The sequence below is a fragment of the Bufo gargarizans genome, chromosome 4 (assembly GCF_014858855.1).
Source record: "Bufo gargarizans isolate SCDJY-AF-19 chromosome 4, ASM1485885v1, whole genome shotgun sequence".
NCBI lineage: Eukaryota > Metazoa > Chordata > Amphibia > Anura > Bufonidae > Bufo > Bufo gargarizans.
This window is the reverse complement of record NC_058083.1, coordinates 534,166,531-534,188,013: the sequence shown is the minus strand read 5'-3', so window position 1 is coordinate 534,188,013 and position 21,483 is coordinate 534,166,531. Positions and strand designations below refer to the sequence as shown.

Genomic DNA, 21,483 nt, shown 5'->3' with positions numbered 1-21,483 from the left:
GCAGCCAGAAAATAGAATTTTTTTTACGCGCTTCGCCGCAAATAAATTCATATAGAATCTTTTCGGAAAATTCGGCGAACCGGCTGAATCCAAATTTTGAGAAATTCGCTCTCTCTAATTAAGGTCTATAATAAAAAAAATCATAGCTCATTCATTTGATCGCAATATGTCACCACGCACGAGATATCGCGTGGGATCGTCAATCAAGATGGCGGCAGGCTCTTCGCATTCAAACGGATGAGGTAAGTATGACTTTTTTTTACCCCACTTCAGGGAAAATTTATTTTTTTACCACGAAGCATGAGGAAATTCGGCTTTGCGGTGAATTGAATTTTCCCTGAGATTTGCTCAACACTACCCATTTATAAAGAGATTTATACTCAAAATAAAGATTAGATCTGGCTGCTGTATGTGGTACACTGCCGATGTGTGTCCTGTGTAACACTGTATTTACTACATAGCACAGGCGGCTGAGTGATATGTTGTTATCACCAGTCTATGTATAAAAGAGTTAGATAGCTAAGTACACTATTGGTAATGCCTTTATAATTCTTAATTTGTAAAACATTTTACTTGACATGTTCTTCCAAATGTAATGCGCTCTCAATTCTCCTTGATTTCCACCATTTTCTTAGGTACAGGACTCCCTAATTTTTTTTAAAGACAATGGTCCTTTCCATCAATGACCCACCAAGGATGGAGAAGGACAGCAACCACATGGCTGCAATGATATTAGACCTCACCCTGGAGATTATCTCCTTGATAACTGGAGAGGTGAGAGTTTCACATAACATCACTCTTATCTCTAGTAATAAAACAGCGAAATGACTGGAAAGGTGAAGGATTCTTAGAATCTCTGTAGTGATCGGCGTCTCCCCATACACAGGATTACACAGTAGTGAAGAAGTCGTCTGGTGAGTGTGTGACACCCCGTGTGTCAGGAGAATGGAGCAGGACCCAGAGCCCCATCACCGAGCCTCCACCTCATTCCCTGATTAATGAGCAGAAGATCCTAGAACTTACCACCAGGATCACTGAGCTGCTGAGCGGAGAGGTGAGCGCTGCTGGGAATGCTGGGACATTATACAATAACGCCAAGGGAGGGGTCTGGTAATGACTGTGTCCTTGTGTTGTCAGGTTCCTATAAGATGTCAGGATGTCGCTGTCTATTTCGCCATGGAGGAGTGGGAGTATTTAGCAAAACACAAGGATCTGTACAAGGACGTCATGATGGAGAATCAGCAGTCTCTCACATCACCAGGTAAGAGGAGACCTTCCATGACCATAGAGGAGAGAACAGTTTTGAAAGTTAGTGTTGAAGAAGCGGTTGTAGATCCACTGTGCGACTGAACAGATTTGGCTTCGGGCTACTCCAAAAGGAGTAATTGAACCCCATGCTTTTTCCCCTTTTATTAATATGGACTCTACTGTGGGGGAACAACCAGACCAGACCTTATGTACTATGTTACTATGTTACCTCTTCTTGGAGTAGTTTCTATTCAGTGGCTGCTCATCCATAAGTGTAATCAGGAAACAAGCTGAGGTCAGGGCAGGTAGTGTTTGTGCAATCCAGTAAACAGTCAAAAAGTCAGGCAGCAAAGGGTTAAATCCTGTTAAAAGGAAGAGATTGATACATGGCAACTGAGCAGAGTAATGATGCACCTTCGCAGGAAACTGGCAACTAGTACCTAAAGCTCAGGCACCCTTCCACAGGGGAGGGTGCCTAAAATAACCCTGGCTAGTCATAAGCCAAAAGCTACAGATCACTTGTTTCCAATGTAGCAGGAAGACAAATGAACAATCTATGGGGACAATCACCCTAGTGTTGCCCTAAAATGTTAAGGCCCTGCCTATGAACGGAATGGCCGCCCCGATAGGGGCGATCCCGTGTCTCGTGCCTCCTATATCCCCCTGCAAGACCCTGATGCAGGTGGCGGGTGGACCTAGTCCTGATTGGAGGCTGTTACTGATCTACAGGTATACCAAAAACAAAAAAGGGTTGATTAAATTAGAGGAACACCCAAAACCCATATGATGGGAGTAGAAATAAGAAAGAGCAGTAATAGTTATGACTGTAGAAACGTCCCGACGCGTTTCGCCCAGTTGATGTTGGGCTCCTCAGGGGACCAAAAACCAAAGAAATACAGAGTGTCCAACACCACAGATAAATAATCAAAAAAACAACACAGATAACACATATGTGACCACAATAAGTGTAGCTTAAACTTAAGGTCACCGATTACATCTAGATATATATATAGATATAAGACCCCTCGTCCTTGATATAGGATATTATTCTGGTCTTGGTTTATCAGGCTCCAGCTATATGAAGAGAAAGCAATATATTGATGGCAATATTGATACAATCATCAGGTTATTACCTAATCATCATTGTACGCCCTCCAACTTCGAGGGCGTATAGAAATCAACATGCTGTACAATAGACAATCAGTACACAGTAGTCGCAACAATCTCTGTGGAGGAAATATATATATATATACTACAATAGAACTAAAGGTCTGAAGTGTCTAATCTCTAATAGTACAGCTATACTTGCGTATCCAGGTAGGTATGGTTACCAATACTGTTCAGTCACTATGGAGGATGTCCACACAGGTAGGAGACTGTAGGTGCTAAGGCTCAGATGTCCCGGCGTGACCGCTGTCTGGATGGAGACGCGGCCGCGACTAGAGGGACGCCAGCTGTGCTATTTAAGCCTAGCTTCCGGGTGTGACGTCAGATCACGTGATCGCACATTGCGGTCACGTGACCTATAGTGGCGTCCTGGATACCGGGCCCATAGTTTCCGGGTGTGACGTCAGACCACGTGATCGCAAGTTGCGGTCACGTGACCTATAGTGGCGTCCTGGATAGCGGGCCTATGTTATCTCTTATCCCCTCATCTAAGGCGGCTGCTCCGAGATCATGTAGTGATCGCCGTCTTTGGGTAATCAGATGTTTATATAGTGACGTACTGATGAACTAAAACATATATAGGGGTGTATACCCAGACAAATTAGATATCGTGGCTGGGCTTAGGGCAAGTAATAATGTTACAAAATATAGGGCATATATATGGCCAATATAATCTTGCTCACAGTATATAGTGAGCTAGTTCTTTTGTTTAAGAAGCCTGGAGCTGATTAGTAATCAGGTCAATAAATAAATTAATTGAGTTATCGGATATTGATGGGTATAGAGAAAAATGGTCTCTATAGATTTAACTGGTGTAGTACCATTGGTATAACAGTTACCATTATTCAGATATATTGATGGTCAACTCATAAAAAGCACGCAAAGTCGATATGTTCATTAAGTCCAGATGGTGTAGTAGTGTTAAGCCTAAAGATCCATTTGGACTCTTTTTGTTTTAAGAGCTTAGGGGATACGTTGGTCCATAGCCACTTTGACCCCCCGACACCAAACACATGGCTAATGAATAGACAAATGGGCACATTTAGATGTGGTAGATGTAAAGCGTGCAATTTTCTATCCCCGGGTAATACGTTCCAAAACAGCTCTGAGGATAGAACATTCCGGGTCTATGGCTTTGCCAATTGTAACACCATGGGTGTAATTTATATGGCCACGTGTATCTGTGGCCTTAAATATATAGGCAAGACGAAAAGATCTTTTAAAATAAGGGTCCTGGAACACATTGGGGACATTCGCAAGAAACGTGACAAACCACTTGCCCGCCATGTTTTAACTAAACATGCTGGTTCTGCTGAGGCAGTTCGATTCGCGGTAATCGAGGTATTAAAACCTACAACCAGAAAAGGGGACATAGACAAGCTCTTAAAACAAAAAGAGTCCAAATGGATCTTTAGGCTTAACACTACTACACCATCTGGACTTAATGAACATATCGACTTTGCGTGCTTTTTATGAGTTGACCATCAATATATCTGAATAATGGTAACTGTTATACCAATGGTACTACACCAGTTAAATCTATAGAGACCATTTTTCTCTATACCCATCAATATCCGATAACTCAATTAATTTATTTATTGACCTGATTACTAATCAGCTCCAGGCTTCTTAAACAAAAGAACTAGCTCACTATATACTGTGAGCAAGATTATATTGGCCATATATATGCCCTATATTTTGTAACATTATTACTTGCCCTAAGCCCAGCCACGATATCTAATTTGTCTGGGTATACACCCCTATATATGTTTTAGTTCATCAGTACGTCACTATATAAACATCTGATTACCCAAAGACGGCGATCACTACATGATCTCGGAGCAGCCGCCTTAGATGAGGGGATAAGAGATAACATAGGCCCGCTATCCAGGACGCCACTATAGGTCACGTGACCGCAACTTGCGATCACGTGGTCTGACGTCACACCCGGAAACTATGGGCCCGGTATCCAGGACGCCACTATAGGTCACGTGACCGCAATGTGCGATCACGTGATCTGACGTCACACCCGGAAGCTAGGCTTAAATAGCGCAGCTGGCGTCCCTCTAGTCGCGGCCGCGTCTCCATCCAGACAGCGGTCACGCCGGGACATCTGAGCCTTAGCACCTACAGTCTCCTACCTGTGTGGACATCCTCCATAGTGACTGAACAGTATTGGTAACCATACCTACCTGGATACGCAAGTATAGCTGTACTATTAGAGATTAGACACTTCAGACCTTTAGTTCTATTGTAGTATATATATATATATTTCCTCCACAGAGATTGTTGCGACTACTGTGTACTGATTGTCTATTGTACAGCATGTTGATTTCTATACGCCCTCGAAGTTGGAGGGCGTACAATGATGATTAGGTAATAACCTGATGATTGTATCAATATTGCCATCAATATATTGCTTTCTCTTCATATAGCTGGAGCCTGATAAACCAAGACCAGAATAATATCCTATATCAAGGACGAGGGGTCTTATATCTATATATATATCTAGATGTAATCGGTGACCTTAAGTTTAAGCTACACTTATTGTGGTCACATATGTGTTATCTGTGTTGTTTTTTTGATTATTTATCTGTGGTGTTGGACACTCTGTATTTCTTTGGTTTTTGGTCCCCTGAGGAGCCCAACATCAACTGGGCGAAACGCGTCGGGACGTTTCTACAGTCATAACTATTACTGCTCTTTCTTATTTCTACTCCCATCATATGGGTTTTGGGTGTTCCTCTAATTTAATCAACCCTTTTTTGTTTTTGGTATACCTGTAGATCAGTAACAGCCTCCAATCAGGACTAGGTCCACCCGCCACCTGCATCAGGGTCTTGCAGGGGGATATAGGAGGCACGAGACACGGGATCGCCCCTATCGGGGCGGCCATTCCGTTCATAGGCAGGGCCTTAACATTTTAGGGCAACACTAGGGTGATTGTCCCCATAGATTGTTCATTTGTCTTCCTGCTACATTGGAAACAAGTGATCTGTAGCTTTTGCGTTAATTTCTGTTTATTGTTTATTTATGTATCTAAAGGGTCAAAATATTTTAATTGATAATATTAAAAGTCATGTTTTAGAATTAACGGTTTCACTGTGATACCCCCGTATGTTATGACCTAATTCTATTATAATCCCGTGAACAGGGTTATGTTCAGTCTGTGAATTCTAGTCATAAGCCAGACAGATTAGGACAAACACGAGCTGGCCCCTAAAGAGCCAGAGGAAGTACACAGTCCTGAAGCAAGTCTAGTGGTGGTTTTAGGGTGACACGTTGCACCAATATATGGTGGGGAAGATCTTGTAGGATATGGAACTGTGCTCTATTATAGGAAAGGAATTGTTGCTTTTAGGCTTTTTGTACAATCTGTTGCAAGAATTGCTGTCAATTAGTCCCACAAAAAAACAACCCAGTTGTTTTTTTTTACACAAAAGTTGCTAAAGCATATATAACATGTCACGTAAAGTAGGGAACAATGCAGCTCTAAATTCCACCCGCAACACTGTCCCTACCTACTTGGATGATCTTTCCTAAACGGCAGCCCCCAACTAGTTGAAGGTCCATAACCTAGATAATTGCATTGGACCTAATGTCACGGAAGGTGTACAGGAAACTAGAAGACACAAAATGAATATCCGACTCACTGGATCCAAAACTAAGGAACAAAAGGGGGAGCCCTGCATCAGACCTGGCTCTCTCCCTGACTGCTCAGCCTATGCAAAAATCCCAATGGTAGATGATCGCATATCCTCGTACCTCGACTGTATAACACCTGAACACCCTATAATAGTGAGGGGACACTGCCACCGGCTCCCTACACTTGATACGGAGGGAGTCAGGGTCACATGGGATCCAGCAAACAGAAAAACACAAATGAATGAACAAAACTTATCTGTAGAAGACTCAGAAGTAGGATCAGCATGCACACACTCCAGGAAAGAATATAAACCGCAAAGTGAAGCAGTCTGGGAAGGGATTTAAAGGGATGCAATCAGTGCAACTACATGACAGCTGAGAGAGGCTAATGAGATGAGAAAATGAAAGCAAAACAAAAGGAAGCTCAAGGAGGAGGTTCTGAAAGGCATCTGTCAGAGCTTCTCAGATGTCTGGTGGTGACAGTACCCCTCCTTCTACGAGTGGACTCCGGACACTCAGAGCCCACCTTCTCAGGATAGGACCTATGGAAAGCCCTGATGAGACGAGTGGCCTTAATGTCCGTCACTGGAACCCACATCCTCTCCTCAGGACCATAACCCTCCCAATGAACGAGGTACTGAAGAGAACCGCGGACAACACGAGAATCCACAATCCTAGAGACCTGAAATTCAAGATTACCATCAACCACAATCGGAGGAGGAGGCAAAGACGAGGGTACAATGGGTTGGACATAAGGTTTTAATAAGGACTTATGAAAAACATTATGGATCTTCCAAGTCTGAGGAAGATCAAGACGGTAGGCAACAGGATTGATGACGGACAAGATTTTGTAAGGCCCAATAAAGTTAGGACCCAACTTCCAGGAGGGAACCTTCAATTTGATATTCTTAGTAGAAAACCACACCAGATCACGAACATTCAGGTCCGGACCAGGCACACGTCTCTTATCTGCCACACGCTTATATCTCTCACTCATGCTCTTTAGATTATCCTGAATCTTTTGCCAAATAAATGACAAAGACGAGGAAAATCCCTCCTCATCAGGTAAACCAGAAGACCCCTCTCCAGAGAATGTCCCAAACTGCGGATGAAACCCATATGCACCAAAAAATGGTGACTTATCAGAGGACTCCTGACGACGGTTATTTAAAGCAAACTCAGCAAGGGACAAAAAAGAACACCAATCATCCTGATTCTCCGCCACAAAACAGCGCAGATATGTCTCCAGATTCTGATTGACGCGCTCTGTCTGGCCATTCGACTGCGGGTGGAAAGCAGAAGAGAATGACAACCGAACCCCCAAGCGAGAACAGAAAGCCTTCCAGAATCTGGAAACAAACTGCGTGCCCCTATCAGAGACAATGTCTGAAGGAATACCATGCAATTTGACAATGTGATCAATAAATGCCTGCGCCAGCGTCTTAGCATAGGGCAAGCCAGGAAAAGGGATGAAATGCACCATTTTGCTAAAACGGTCCATCACCATCAGAATCACAGTCTTCCCCGAGGAACGAGGCAGGTCCGTAATGAAGTCCATGGACAGATGTGTCCAAGGACGGGAAGGAATGGGTAAGGGAAGGAGAGGACCTGATGGCCATGAATGAGGAACTTTGGCACGAGCGCAGGTCTCGCAGGCTGCCACAAAACCCTCAACCGACTTACGAAGCACCGGCCACCAGAATCTCTGAGCGATAAGAGCCACTGTGTCACAACCAGACAGCTGAGAAGCTCTGACAGAGTGTCACAACCAGACAGCTGAGAAGCTCTGACAGAGGCCTTTCAGAACCTCCTCCTTGAGTTTCTGTGTTGTGGTATTCAGCTCCTCCTCTCGTTAGCCTCTCTCAGCTGTCATGTGTTGGACTAATTGCTTCCCTTTAAATTCTTCCCCAGAAGGCTTTTCTGGGCGGCTTATACTACTTCCTGGAGTGTGTGTGCACGCTGACTCTGTCCTCCTGTTTGCTTCAAAGCTAAGTGTTGTACCTTTATCTGTTATTTTCTGTTTGCTGGATCCCAGGTGACCCTGACTCCCTCCGTATCTTGTGTAGGGAGCCGGTGGTCGTGTCCCCTCACTATTGTAGGGTGCTCAGGGCTTTATAGTCAAGGTTCGTGGATATGCAAACCTCCACCATTCGGATCTTTGCATAGGCTGAGCAGCCAAGGAAAGTGCCAGGTCTTCTGCAGGGGTATCCCTTGGTTCCTTAGTTTTTGGATCCAGCGAGTCGTTTATACATGTTGCTTTGCCTTGTTTCCTGTACACCGTCCGTGACACACTGTGGCTCTTGCCCCCGGATGCCCAGCAAGGACAGTATCATGGTGTTCCTTAAAAATCTTGTGTCTTAAAGCGAGAGGCACAAACAACCTCCCAGGAGGACAAAAATCAGGAGCCTCTGACTGGGCTACCTGAACCTCTGCCTCCAATTCAGGATAAAGAGCAGAGACCACCACACCTTCAGCCAAAATGGGACCCGGGTCTTCAAAATTCCCACCTCCCGGAAAAGAACGTGACAGGGCATCCGCCTTCACATTCTTAACCCCAGGGCGGAACGTGACAACAAAATTAAACCTTGAAAAGAACAAAGACCATCGGGCCTGTCTCGGGTTCAGACGCTTGGCTGACTCCACGTAGGCCAGATTCTTATGGTCAGTAAACACGCTAATAGGGTGTCTGGCTCCCTCTAGCCAATGGTGCCATTCCTCAAAAGCCAACTTGATGGCCAACAACTCCCTATCTCCCACATCGTAATTTCTCTCTGCGGAGGAGAGTTTCTTCGAGAAAAAGGCACACGGTCGCCATTTGGTCGCCATTTGGCAGGAGAGGGACCCTGGGACAAGACCTCACCCACACCCACCTCAGAAGCATCAACCTCAACTATGAAGGGTAGAGAAATATCAGGTTGTACCAAGATGGGAGCGGAAGCAAAACTCTCCTTGATATCAGAAAAGGCTTTACACGCCTCTACGGACCAGGAGATAAAATCTACCCCCTTTCTAGTCATATCAGTGAGTGGTTTAACAACAGAGGAATAATTCAAAATAAACTTCCTGTAATAATTGGGAAAGCCCAAAAAACGCATCAGCGCCTTCTTATTCTCAGGAAGCTCCCACTCGAGCACAGCGCGGACTTTCTCGGGGTCCATGCGAAAACTAGAAGCGGAGAGAAGAAACCCCAGAAATTTAATTTCTGGAACCGCAAACACACATTTTTCCAGTTTAGCGTACAATTTATTCTCCCGCAGGATGAGCAAGACCTGACGTAAGTGTTCCTTATGAGTTTTGAAATCAGGAGAAAAAAATCAAAATGTCATCTAGATACACTAATACAAATTTCCCCATTAAATGATAAAAAATGCTGTTCACAAAATGCTGAAAGACGGCTGGAGCATTCATCAAACCAAAAGGCATAACCAAATTCTCAAAATGGCCCTCAGGGGTATTGAAGGCCGTCTTCCATTCGTCTCCTTCTCTGACCCTGACCAGGTTGTATGCCCCTCTTAGATCCAACTTGGAAAAAACTTTAGCCCCAACAATCTGGTTAAACAGGTCCGGGATCAGAGGAAGCGGATAAGGGTCACGAATTGTGATACTGTTCAGCTCCCTGAAATCCAGACATGGTCTTAAAGAACCATCTTTTTTCTTAACAAAGAAAAAAACTGCGGCAACAGGTGACTTCGAGGGTCGTATGTGTCCCTTTCTCAGACTCTCAGAGATATAAGCACGCATAGAGACCCTTTGAGGTTGGGAGAGATTGTATAAACGAGATTTAGGCAGCTTGGCGCCTGGGGTGAGATTAATAGGGCAATCGTACTCCCTGTGTGGGGGCAAGTCCTGAACACCACTCTCAGAGAAGACATCCGAAAATTCAGAGAGAAAAGATGGTACAGTCTTAGTAGAAACCTCAGAAACAGATGTCGTGAGACAATTCTCTCTGCAAAAGTCACTCCAACTATTTATTTGCCTCGCTTGCCAATCAATGGTGGGGTTATGTTTAGTGAGCCAGGGTAGCCCCAACACAAGAGGAGTAGGCAACCCGCTAAGGACGAAACATGACACATCCTCAACATGAGCATCACTCACAATCAAACGGATATTGTGAACTATGCCCTTTAACGATTTCTGAGAAAGTGGAGCGGAATCAATAGCAAAAACAGGTATATCCTTTCCCAAAGTGCATACCTGGAAACCATGAGTTATAGCAAATTGATTATCAATAAGATTGACAGCTGCTCCACTATCTACAAAAATCTCACAAAAAATGTTCTTGCTCTCTAGCGCCACCCTGGCAGGTAGGACAAAACAGGAATTACAGGCAAACGGAAAACCTTCAATTTCCGCATCAACCGGCTCCCTACACTTGATACGGAGGGAGTCAGGGTCACCTGGGATCCAGCAAACAGAAAAACACAAATGAATGAACAAAACTTATCTGTAGAAGACTCAGAAGTAGGATCAGCATGCACACACTCCAGGAAAGAATATAAACCGCAAAGTGAAGCAGTCTGGGAAGGGATTTAAAGGGATGCAATCAGTGCAACTACATGACAGCTGAGAGAGGCTAACGAGATGAGAAAATGAAAGCAAAACAAAAGGAAGCTCAAGGAGGAGGTTCTGAAAGGCATCTGTCAGAGCTTCTCAGATGTCTGGTGGTGACACCTAAACTAGAGGGGAAACAAAAGTCAGACAGGCCAGAGAGTAAATGTCAGAAACAAAGTGAGAAATAAACTAGGAGTCCAATACCAGAGTGGGTTAGTTGTCAGAAATCCAGAGGTACAAACAGTGAAGCAAAACATTCTTGTGTGTCAAAGAGGACCAATCACAGGCAACTTTGGCCAAAAGTTGTCTGTTTAAATACAGGAAGCACATGATGCCGGCAACAAGCCTGATTGGTACCTGGTCCCTGATAGGTTGACCAGCCTCAGCAACTAAATAGTGGTGACTAGAATATAGGATCACAGCAATGGTGTAGGCAAGTACATGACAGTACCCACCTTTAAGGAGGAACCACTGGACCCTTAACCAACGACCCATACTTATCCAGATGAGTTTCATGAACTTTCTTAATTCATTTGTGGTCATGGCTACGGCAGAAAGCTGGTGCCTCGAAGTACCGGGACCTAACAGAGAGAAAGGTCTACCTGCCCTAGCTGAATGGCTGGAGGGGTGCCCTTAGCCATGCCGCGGGTAGGCCTAAAAGGGGGCATATCCTGAGGAATATGGATAGAAAAGGGGAGGGCGGGTGGGGCACCGGAAACGCACGCAAGTGTGGTGCGGGCGTGCCTCTGTTTTATGCGTGCCTGCGCCCCTCCCAGAAATGCAGACTGACATGTCAGCCTTAATCTATTTGTGGTCATGGCTATGGCAGAGAGCTGGTGCCTCGAAGTACCGAGACCTAACCGAGAGAAAGGTCTACCTGCCCTAGCTGAATAGCTGGAGGGGTGCCCTTAGCCATGCCGCGGGTATGCCTAAAAGGGGGCAAAAAACAACCAAGTAGGGGAGAGAGTACCTTTATTGCAGCTGACCAAATTACAACACCAAACTGTGAAAAGCCTTAGATATCTCATCCTGGGGGTTCGGTATGTAACGTGCGAAGCATGAGGAGCGCCAGCTGCCCATTTTGCGGATAACGTGGCCGGGGACGTTATGTTTTGAAGCAGCAGATGCCGCTCCAATACGAAAGGAGTGCCCTGAAATTACCTTGGGGTCGGAGCCCAAGCCCGATGCCAGTGTACAAATGTGCGAAATTAACTGGGCAGCCGTGATGGCCCTGACTTTGAAAGGGAGAAAAGACCTGTCCGGGGTGGAGTCCCCTAGAACTGCCAGCAAACTCCTGAGTACTTGGACTGGGCACCATGCGTTGGAGGACTGATAATACTTTACCTCTACTGGTGGCCCCACCTGAGAAGTTTTGGAAGTGAGGAGATATAGAGAGAAATGGTCGTCGTGCCATACCAGCTGACCCCTGGTTAAACCCTCGGTCCTGGCCGAAATGCTGGGGAATTCGCCGGGTCTTAAGAACCCGTAGAAACTAAGGTACATGGCAGCCTTGATGACAGTGCTGGAATGGAGCCCAAAAGGAAGAACATCTCGGGAGGTGGAAAGTTTCCTAAACAATTCCCCTGACACAGGCTGCCTGCTCGGGATAGCCCCGTCACTACTCTTCTGAACACCCCTGAGTGTCGCCCTAACTGCCTGGGACAAGAAAACCGACCTACTTTCTGGATCCTCCAACATGGAGAAATGCTGGACTCCGGCCAAGTATAACTTGATGATGTTGAAGGATAGTTTGAAATCAGTATGACAGTAAGCTATGAAAGCTGTGATGTAAGTGGTCTTGTCAGTGTCCTTTCTTGGATGTAGGCACGTGAAACTGTTGAAGGTGTTCCAAGCGGTTCTGTAGTTCCTGGCCGTGTTAACAGACAGAGATTTCTGCATCAAAGACTTTGCTGAAGAAATGAAAGAGTTTAATCCATCACGAGAGTTTGCGGAGGAGGTAGCCCCACTCGGTCTGCCTCTGGCATGACCCGGAAGAGTTGGCCAATTGACTACCCCAAACCTGGGCCGCTGCCACGATTGGATAGAACTCCAACAAGGGGGATGATTTCAATGCGGCTCTGGCCGATGAAACCTCCGATGGCCAGGGGCCCGCAAACCATTGGTTTCCACAGATTGCCGCGAAACCCCCGGAGGCGGCGTCCGAGAAAATCAAGGTGGATGCTGGCCCCATTTGCGGAGCGAACATGGAGACTCCATTCCATTCGGCCATGAAGTCCTTCCACATGGCCAGGTCGGCCATGGCTTGGGCATCTAAGGTGATGAGGCTGTCTTGCTCGGGGGCTGAGGGAAGTAGCTGCAGGAGCCTGGACATGAAGGCCCTGTCTTGGGGCATGACTCTGGTCGGGAAATTGAGCCTTCCTAGTAGGGACTGCAACTCTACCTTGACGCACGTCCTACTGCCTGCTGCCTTTGAGATAGCATCCTTGATCTTTGCGAGCTTCTCAGCTGGTAACCTGGCCTCCATCTTCCCTGTGTCCAAGATTATGCCAGGAAGGTGATTACCATTGCGGTTTGCAAACAGCTGGAGCAGAGCCTGGAGCTTGCTCGGATTGCAATCTGGCCTTTCTATTAAAAGAAAGTCATCCAGGTAATGGATGACCAGTGGACAGTCGCAGTGGTTGACCAGGATCCAGTGCAACGCCTGCGCAAACTGGTCGAACAGCCAGGGGCTGCTCTTGGACCCGAAAGTCAGGCGATTTGCAAAGAAATACTGGTCCTGCCAGTTGATGCCATAGAACCTCCAAAGCTGCGGATGGATGGGCAGCAATTTGAAGGCGTCAGCGATGTCCGCCTTGGCCAACCATGCCCCCCGGCCTACCTGAAGGATGAGTTGGATGGCCTCGTCTATGGTAGAATAGCTCATGGAAAACTCCTCGGAGGGAACTAAGGAGTTTAAGCTGGGTATACTGGAGCCATGAAGTGCAGACAGGTCATAAATTAAACGTTTTTTATTAGTGAACTGTTTTGACACAATACCTATGGGGTTTATTCTCCAGAGGTCAAATGGAACAAAGGAAAAAGGACCGATGAGGAACCCCTTCTCCAATTCTGACTTAATTAGAGTCCCCACCGGCTCGGGATCCCTGGTTGCTGACTGAAGGTTGGGACCCTCCCAAGTGGATTGTGGAAGAGCTACCAGACCTGTATGAAAACCCGTAGTCAACCCGAAGACCAGGAATTGCACGAACTGCATTAAATCCAAGTTGAATCCGGTTAGTCAGGATGGCCTGGAGGACCTTTGAGGACAAGCCATTTGGGGGTGAGCCCTGAAACAAACTGCACATACGTGGAGGGCCCTACATTTGTTATAGTAACAGGCGTTCTGGTTGAAGTTGTTACACACCTGGTTGTTACCCAGGAAAACGATGGGCCGCCCTAGCTTATCCGTGGTTGGGCCAGACCGTTGTAGGGACCTGGAACTACTGGGAAGGGATCTGCCCTGGGACGTGGAGGGACCTGCATTGGGGCACCAATCTGCGGAGTGGGCAATAGATTGGCAAGAGGCACATGCCGGGGCCTTGAGCCCCGCAAAGTGCCGGCAAAAAAGCTCCATGTCCATGGCAGCCCAGTTTGTGATGTGCTGGAATTGTACCAGTGCGGCGGCGGCTTTGGCTGAAAAAGAGCGATGGTAATCGTAGAACGCCTGCCCACCAGTACGGTGGGCAGGCGTTCTACGATTACCATCGCTCTTTTTCAGCCAAAGCCGCCGCCGCACTGTGGCCCAAGTCCGTGAATCTGTAAAGGTACTTGTCCAACTCCTCCCGTCTCTCAGGATGGACAGAGCAGATGACATCCCTGAATAAACTAAACGCGAGGACGAACTCCTTGATGGTTAGTTTCTTGTTTAGGCGGGGATCCCTGGCCTTAAGGACGATGGACATGTCGCCGCAAGCTATAGTTTTGCTATCTACCGTGTCGTGGGTAGCTATCAGGATGGACGCTAGATTGACATCTTTACCCTCTAAAATGTCCTTTTCGATGTTGCTAGGGATGAAATGCGAGGGAGCTACCTCAGGTGCGCATGGGACCCTACCTGGGGGAACGGGCCCTGAAGTGGAGGCTACAGGTAAAGGTTAAGCGGACCGGTCAGATGCCAGCCCCTGGTAGGACTCGACGGCCAGGAGTCTGGACTGCACGTCCGAAACTGAGGAGGCAATGGTGTTCATCATGGCATGCAGCTGTGTCAGAGACACTTGAAGAGTGGACATGGAGACTTGCTCCAAGTCCGGGGCTGCTGGTTCAGCAATCAGCAGTCTATATAGTTCTGCTTTTCGGGCGGAAGCAGGGTGTTGGATCCCTCTCCTGTTAAGTTCCGCAATTAACTTAGAAATTGTCCAACTCCTTAGTGATGAGGAGCTGGGCCACTCGGATGCGGGTATTTTGGGAATCGATAGGGCTTCCTCGATGTTTGAAGTATGGGACATACTGCAGCTGTGAGGTGACAAACAAAAAATTAATAGCCGAGCTGGAGGATCTGTATGGCGACAGCGACACCCGAGCCGTGAATGGTGGTAAAAGGAGAACTAGAGTGGGCGAGTGCCTAGTGCTATAAAACGGGCGCTACTGTGGAGGACCTAGCCAGACTAAAGCGTGAAATGACGTAAGAAGCTACAAGGACGTTGCCTCCGACAGGGAGTTTGAAAACATAAAAAATTGAGCATCAAACCTGAAATCGTACCGGAGAAAAAGAATATGGATTCAAGTCTGAAAACATGACAGGCGACAGAAATAGTAATTAACAGCGTGAACATGAGACGTAACAGGCAACCGAGATGAAATAACAAAACGTGAAACTTTAAGCGCCACCAGATGAGATAAAAGAAAAAACGTAAGGCGGATGTAATATGCCATAGTCATGAAAAGTTGTAAACGTAAGCCCGAGGCGTAATAGGCAACAGAAAAAGAAAACGTAAACCTGAAACGTAACAGGCAACAGACATGGTATGCTACGAACGTAAGCCCGAAGCGTAACGGGCAACAAATGATAAATTAAAACGTAAGCCTGAAACGTAACAGGTAACAGTCATGATATATTAGAAACGTAAGCCTGAAACGTAACAGGCAACAGTCATGGTATACTAGAAACGTAAGCCTGAAACGTAACAGGCAACAGACATGGTATGGTATAACGTGAGGCCGGAGCGTAACTGGCAACAGATGATAAATCAGAAACGTAAGCATGGGACGTAACATGCAACAGTCATGGTATATTTATGTAACCCTGAAACGTAACAGGCACAAAAATGGCAAATAATACGTAAGCCTGGAGCATGACAGGCAACAGACATGGCATGGTAGCACGTAAGCCCGTGGCATCACGGGCAACAGATGATAATAAAATAAAACGTAAGCCTGAAACGGAACAGGCCACAGACATGGTATAATATGAAGTGAGCCTGAAGCGTAACAGGAGAACAACATGATATGACATACGTAAACATGAAGAAACTGGCAATGAACATTGTGGTATGACATTGATGCGAACCTGCAGCGTGATTGGTGACAGACACGGTGACCGAAAATAAGTATTTACCGAAAACATCCACAGATGTAGCAGAGTGGAATAGGCGGCGGTCGACTCGGATGGAACTGTTTGAGAAAACCTTGGCTGACGATATGTGGCTAGAACAGCAGAGTACCCAGGGTCTGCCAAATAATCAGTATCGTGAGGGGGGCACGTTAATGTCCATAGACTGTGCCATTTATAGACCCATGACCCAGGGATCCTTGTATGTCCATGTGATCTAACGGAAATTTCTGATGGGCTTATGATGACCTGCATCAACGAGGGTGGCACTCTTCCCTGCAGGAGAGCCCGAACAGCCCCGTGAAGCAGCGCCCCGCCCCCCACCGCCGCAGCGCCCCGCCACCCCGAGTGAGCAGGGCAAGTGAAGGACCAGCAATGCGACAGGAGCTGGAAGGGGGGCGCAGATCGGAGCCAGGAAGAGGGAGCCCGGGGCAGCCAGGCCATGTGACAGCAGGGGGGAGGACGCCACTGGCGTTGCCTGGCAACAGGTACGCCGCGCAGACCGGGCCCGGCAGAGGGAGCCTGAGAGACGGCCGGCCACGTGACAACAGGGGAGGGAGGACGCCAGCGTCGTTGCCGAGCAACAGGACGCTGCGCACACCGAAGCCTGGGAAGGGAGCCTGAGAGGCAGTCAGGCCTCGTGACTGCAGGGGGGAGGACAACAACGTCGTAGCCAGGCAACAAAGACGCCGCGGCGAACCTCGAGCCCGGCGTCCCACGTGACCCCCTGTGCCTCGCATCGGAAGCGGTACCTACATGCGGAGGCCAGTCGGGAGTAGGTGAGAGACGCCGGATTGTGCTTTGCCGTGGAGGGGGAATGAATGCAGAGGAGGTAGTTATACTTACCCGACCGTTAAGTGCGGAAGACGGAGGACTGGAGGCACCTGACGGGACCTACTTACCTGTCGAGCTGAACTGCTGCAAGGGGCGTGACATTTGTGGCGGGAATAGGCACCGGAAACGCACGCAAGTGTGGTGAGGGCGTGCCTCTGTTTTATGCGTGCCTGCGCCCCTCCCACAAATGCAGGCTGACATGTCAGCCTTAATCTATTTGTCAGCATGCATATCTTTATAAGAAACTCATGATCTCTCCTTTTGTCCATCACATTTCTAATGAGCCAGATATTGCACTTTACTCTTCTGGAACCTAAAATTTTAGTGACCTCATCTTCCAGCTCTCCATGCACCTCATCCGAAGAAAAAGGTCTCAGGAGGGATGAGAGAAGTGACATATTTATAGAGTAGAGACCTGTGGAACATAGAAAGAAACCCCCAAAAAGTGACACCATTTTGAAAACTCAAGGAATAAATCTAGTGGTGAAGTAAATGCTTTGACCCAACAACAGTTTCATAGAATTTAGAAACACATTTTCAACATAAAGTTGTTTTAGCATCAAATTTTTCATTTTCACAAAAGGTAACAGGAGAAAATGCACCCCACAATTTGTTATACATTTTTTCTTGAATACAGCAACACCCCATATGTGGTCAAATACCGCTGTTTGGGAGTACGGCAGCATTCAAAAGGGAACGAGTGGCATCAGGATTTTCTAACAATTTGCTGAAATGAGTTTAGGGCCCATAACATTTTTATTTCTTCACCAATGTAGCTGTTTGGGGGCTTGATTTTTGCGGGACGGGCTGTAGTTTTTATTGGCATTCTTCATGTTTGTATATGTCTTTTTGTTCACTTGTTATACAATTTTTTTGTAGGGGTGAAGTGGGCAAAAATGGCAATTCTGTCAGTGTTGTTTATTTTAATTTTTTATGTGGTTACTCTTGCGGTAAATATTATAGGATTATTTTGTTCTGTGGGTTGATATGGCCATGGCGATACCAAATTTATATTTTTTAATGTTTTACTACTTTTTCAGAAAAAAATCACTTTGGTGTTAAAAATAAATGCTAATACTAAAGTCCATAAAATATTTATGTTTTCACCAATGTAGCTGTGAGGGCGCTTGTTTTTGTGAAACAGGCTCTAGTTTTTATTGGTACATATGACTTTTTGATTACTTGTTATTTCTTTTTTTGTGGAGGTGAGGTGACAAAAACAGGAATATTGTCATTGTTTGTTACATAATTTTTTTTACAGTGTTCACAACGTGGGATTAGTAACATGATACTTTTATAGATCAGGTCATTACGAATGCGCCGATACCAATTGTGTTTTTTATTTATTTTTTCATATGAGAAAAGACAATTATTTAATTTTTTTTTTACCTTTTTTTCAACTTTTTTCTTGAAGATCCAGTGGGCTTAATAGTCATCTATTGCAATGCACTGTTACACTTATACCAAGCCTGATCAGCCTTAGGTACATGGCAGCCCGGATGCCTTTGTAAGTTAGCATACAGTTACGTCCAATTGCGTGAAGGGGTTAAAGATTCATAAAAATTCCTATTTAGAAAGAGTTAAAGGGGTATTCCAGTTGGAGCAAGTTATCCTGTATCCACAGGATAGGGGATAACTATCAGATCGGTGGGCGTCCTACTGCTGGGATCCCCACTGATCAGGCGAACGAGGGCCCTATACCCCCTGCAGGCTGCTCCCCTGAAATTACCAAAGAGGCTTGTCGTACAAATGCACGCGGCCACTCCATTCATTTCTATGGGAGTTCCAGAGATAGACAAGCATGGTACTTCACTTCAGTCATTTCAGGGGAGCTGCAAGGGGCCTGCAGGGGGTATAAGGCCCCTGTTCTTGTTATCGGTGGGGGTCCCAGCGGTAGGGCCCCAACCGATCTGATAGTCATCCCAGGGAATAACGTGTTCCAACCGGAATATCTCTTTAATGAAAATAAATCAGTAAGTTGTATGTGCACTAAGATTGGCAAAAAATCTAGAATGCAACAATGGAAAAAATTATTCTTCCTAAAAGCCAAAAATAGGTAGGCAGTGAAATGTTTTAGGGGATTCAGAGGCTGAGAATTTAAAAAGATAGGTGTAAGTAAAAAAAGAAAGAGGAAAGTAGTTGTCATAATATGTAAAGCAAAATAGAGCACGACAACAAAAACAGAAGATGTACGAAAACTTGTTGAAAGGAAAATGGAGTTGTTGGCCAATAAAACCAATCAAATTACTTCTTTAACTTTACAAAGACTGCCTGAAAAATGATATTTGGAATGGTAGTGGTTGCCACTAACACCAGTTTTAATAATTTCTCCTATTTATTTTATGTTTCCTGTCTCGACTGATTAATAAAAAAAATTGGATCTGGGAAAGTAAGAAAATTTTGTTTCATTTTCTAGGTGAAGACAGGATAAGATATTCCAATAAGCATCTCCATTTCTCTTCATACCATCAAGCAGAAGATAACAATACCACACAAGCTAATTCAATAACTCCTAATGTACCCTCAGTTCTTCACAGAGGAGATCTATCCACCGATACTGCTGGACACAAGAAACCTTCATCACTGATTGGCAGAACAAAAACTAAACAGAAACGTGGGAAACATTTTAAAAGGAAATCTAATCTTTTCTTGCTTGAGAGAAATCATGGAGTGAAAAAGTCATTTTCATGCTCAGAATGTGGAAAATCTTTTAGCAAGAAATTATTTCTGGATCAACATCAGAGAACTCACACAGGAGAGAAGCCATTTTTATGTTCAAAATGTGGGAAATGTTTTAGTCGGAAATCACTACTTGTGTACCATCTAAGAATCCACTTAGGGGAAAAGCCATTTTCATGTCCTGAATGTGGGAGGTGTTTTAGTCAGAAATCAAATCTTCATAGACATCAGCGAGCTCACACAGGGGAGAAGCCACATTCATGTTCAGAATGTGGGAAATGTTTTAGTCGGAAATCACAACTTGTGATCCATCTAAGAAGCCACTTAGGGGAAAAGCCATTTCCATGTCCTGAATGTGGGAAATGTTTTAGTCAGAATTCGTATCTTCTTCGACATCAGAAAGCTCACACAGGGGAGAAGCCATTTTTATGTTCAGAATGTGGGAAATGTTTTAGTCGGAAATCACAACTTGTAATCCATCTAAGAATCCACTTAGGGGAAAAGCCATTTTCATGTTCTGAATGTGGGAAGTGTTTTAGTCAGAATTCGCATCTTCTTATACATCAGAAAGCTCACAGAGGGGAGAAGCCATTTTTATGTTCAGAATGTGGGAAATGTTTTAGTCGGAAATCACAACTTGCAATCCATCTAAGAAACCACTTAGGGGAAAAGCCATTTTCATGTTCTGAATGTGGGAAGTGTTTTAGTCACAATTCGTATCTTCTTAGACATCAGAAAGCTCACACAGGGGAGAAGCCATTTTCCTGTACTGAATGTGGTAAATGTTTTAGTCTGAAATCTTCTTTTGTTAGACATCAAAGAGTTCACACAGGGGAGAAGCCATTTTCATGTCCTGAATGTGGTAAGCGTTTTATTCAGAAATCAGATCTTCATAGACATCAGAAAGATCACACAGGGGAGAAGCCATATTCATGTTCAGAATGTGGGAAATGTTTTAGTCTGAAATCGTGTTTTGATAGACATCAGAGAACTCACACAGGGGAGTAGCCATTTTCATGTTTAAAATGTGAAAAATCTTTTAGTCAGAAATCACGTCTTGTTAGACACCACAAAGTTCACACCGAGGAGAAGCCATTTTCATGTTCAGAATGTGGAAAATCTTTTAGTCATATATCAAGTCTTGCTAAACATCAGAAAACTCACACGGAAAAGAGAAGCCAATATAAGTCAGAAATGCAAGACATAATGTAACTCACACATTCTTACTACAGATGGCAGGATCTCAGGCTGTGAATCAGTTATAGATACAAGCCAGGTCTTGTTTTAAAGCTGACAATCAGGAGAAGAAAAATCCAGCACTACATGGGGATCCAGGTAAAATCTCTTTTATTTCATGTGATAAAACATCCAACAGACCAGTATAGAAGTCACAAATATGTTTTAGACCCATCGGTCCTTACTCATAGGATAGTTTTCTACTTGCTTCAAAGAAAGCGGCAGTTGGGGAGTTTGACTGGGGGGGCACACCTGTCAACCCATTACACAGATGTCCTCAGGTGAGCTGAGGGAGGATGGAAACCTCCCATTGATAACTATGCTATGAGTAAAGACAGTTGGGTCCTAAACTTGTAAACAACTGCACCAGTATGTTGGAAGTACTACTTCATAGAATAGAGAGATTGTATCTGGATCCCTGTGCAGTGCTGGATTTCTCTTCACGTTTGATAATTTGCTCCAAAACCTTCCAAGCATTTAGGGAGTATCCATGAGAAAAGGGGTGAGCTGAACTGTGTTATTTATTTATAGCTGACAATCTGTCACGGAATGTGTACAGGTAACAAGGCAAAGCA

The 21,483-nt window shown here is 45.3% G+C and overlaps 1 protein-coding gene and 1 pseudogene across 1 annotated transcript in view; one reads left to right on the top strand and one right to left on the bottom strand.

Annotated features, from left to right (window-relative positions):
• Positions 1 to 21,483, bottom strand: part of LOC122934742 (oocyte zinc finger protein XlCOF6-like) — a 398,458-nt gene that overhangs the window by 235,213 nt on the left and 141,762 nt on the right. The gene's annotated exons all lie outside the window — the stretch shown is intronic.
• LOC122934797 lies at positions 1,212 to 21,425 on the top strand (annotated as a pseudogene).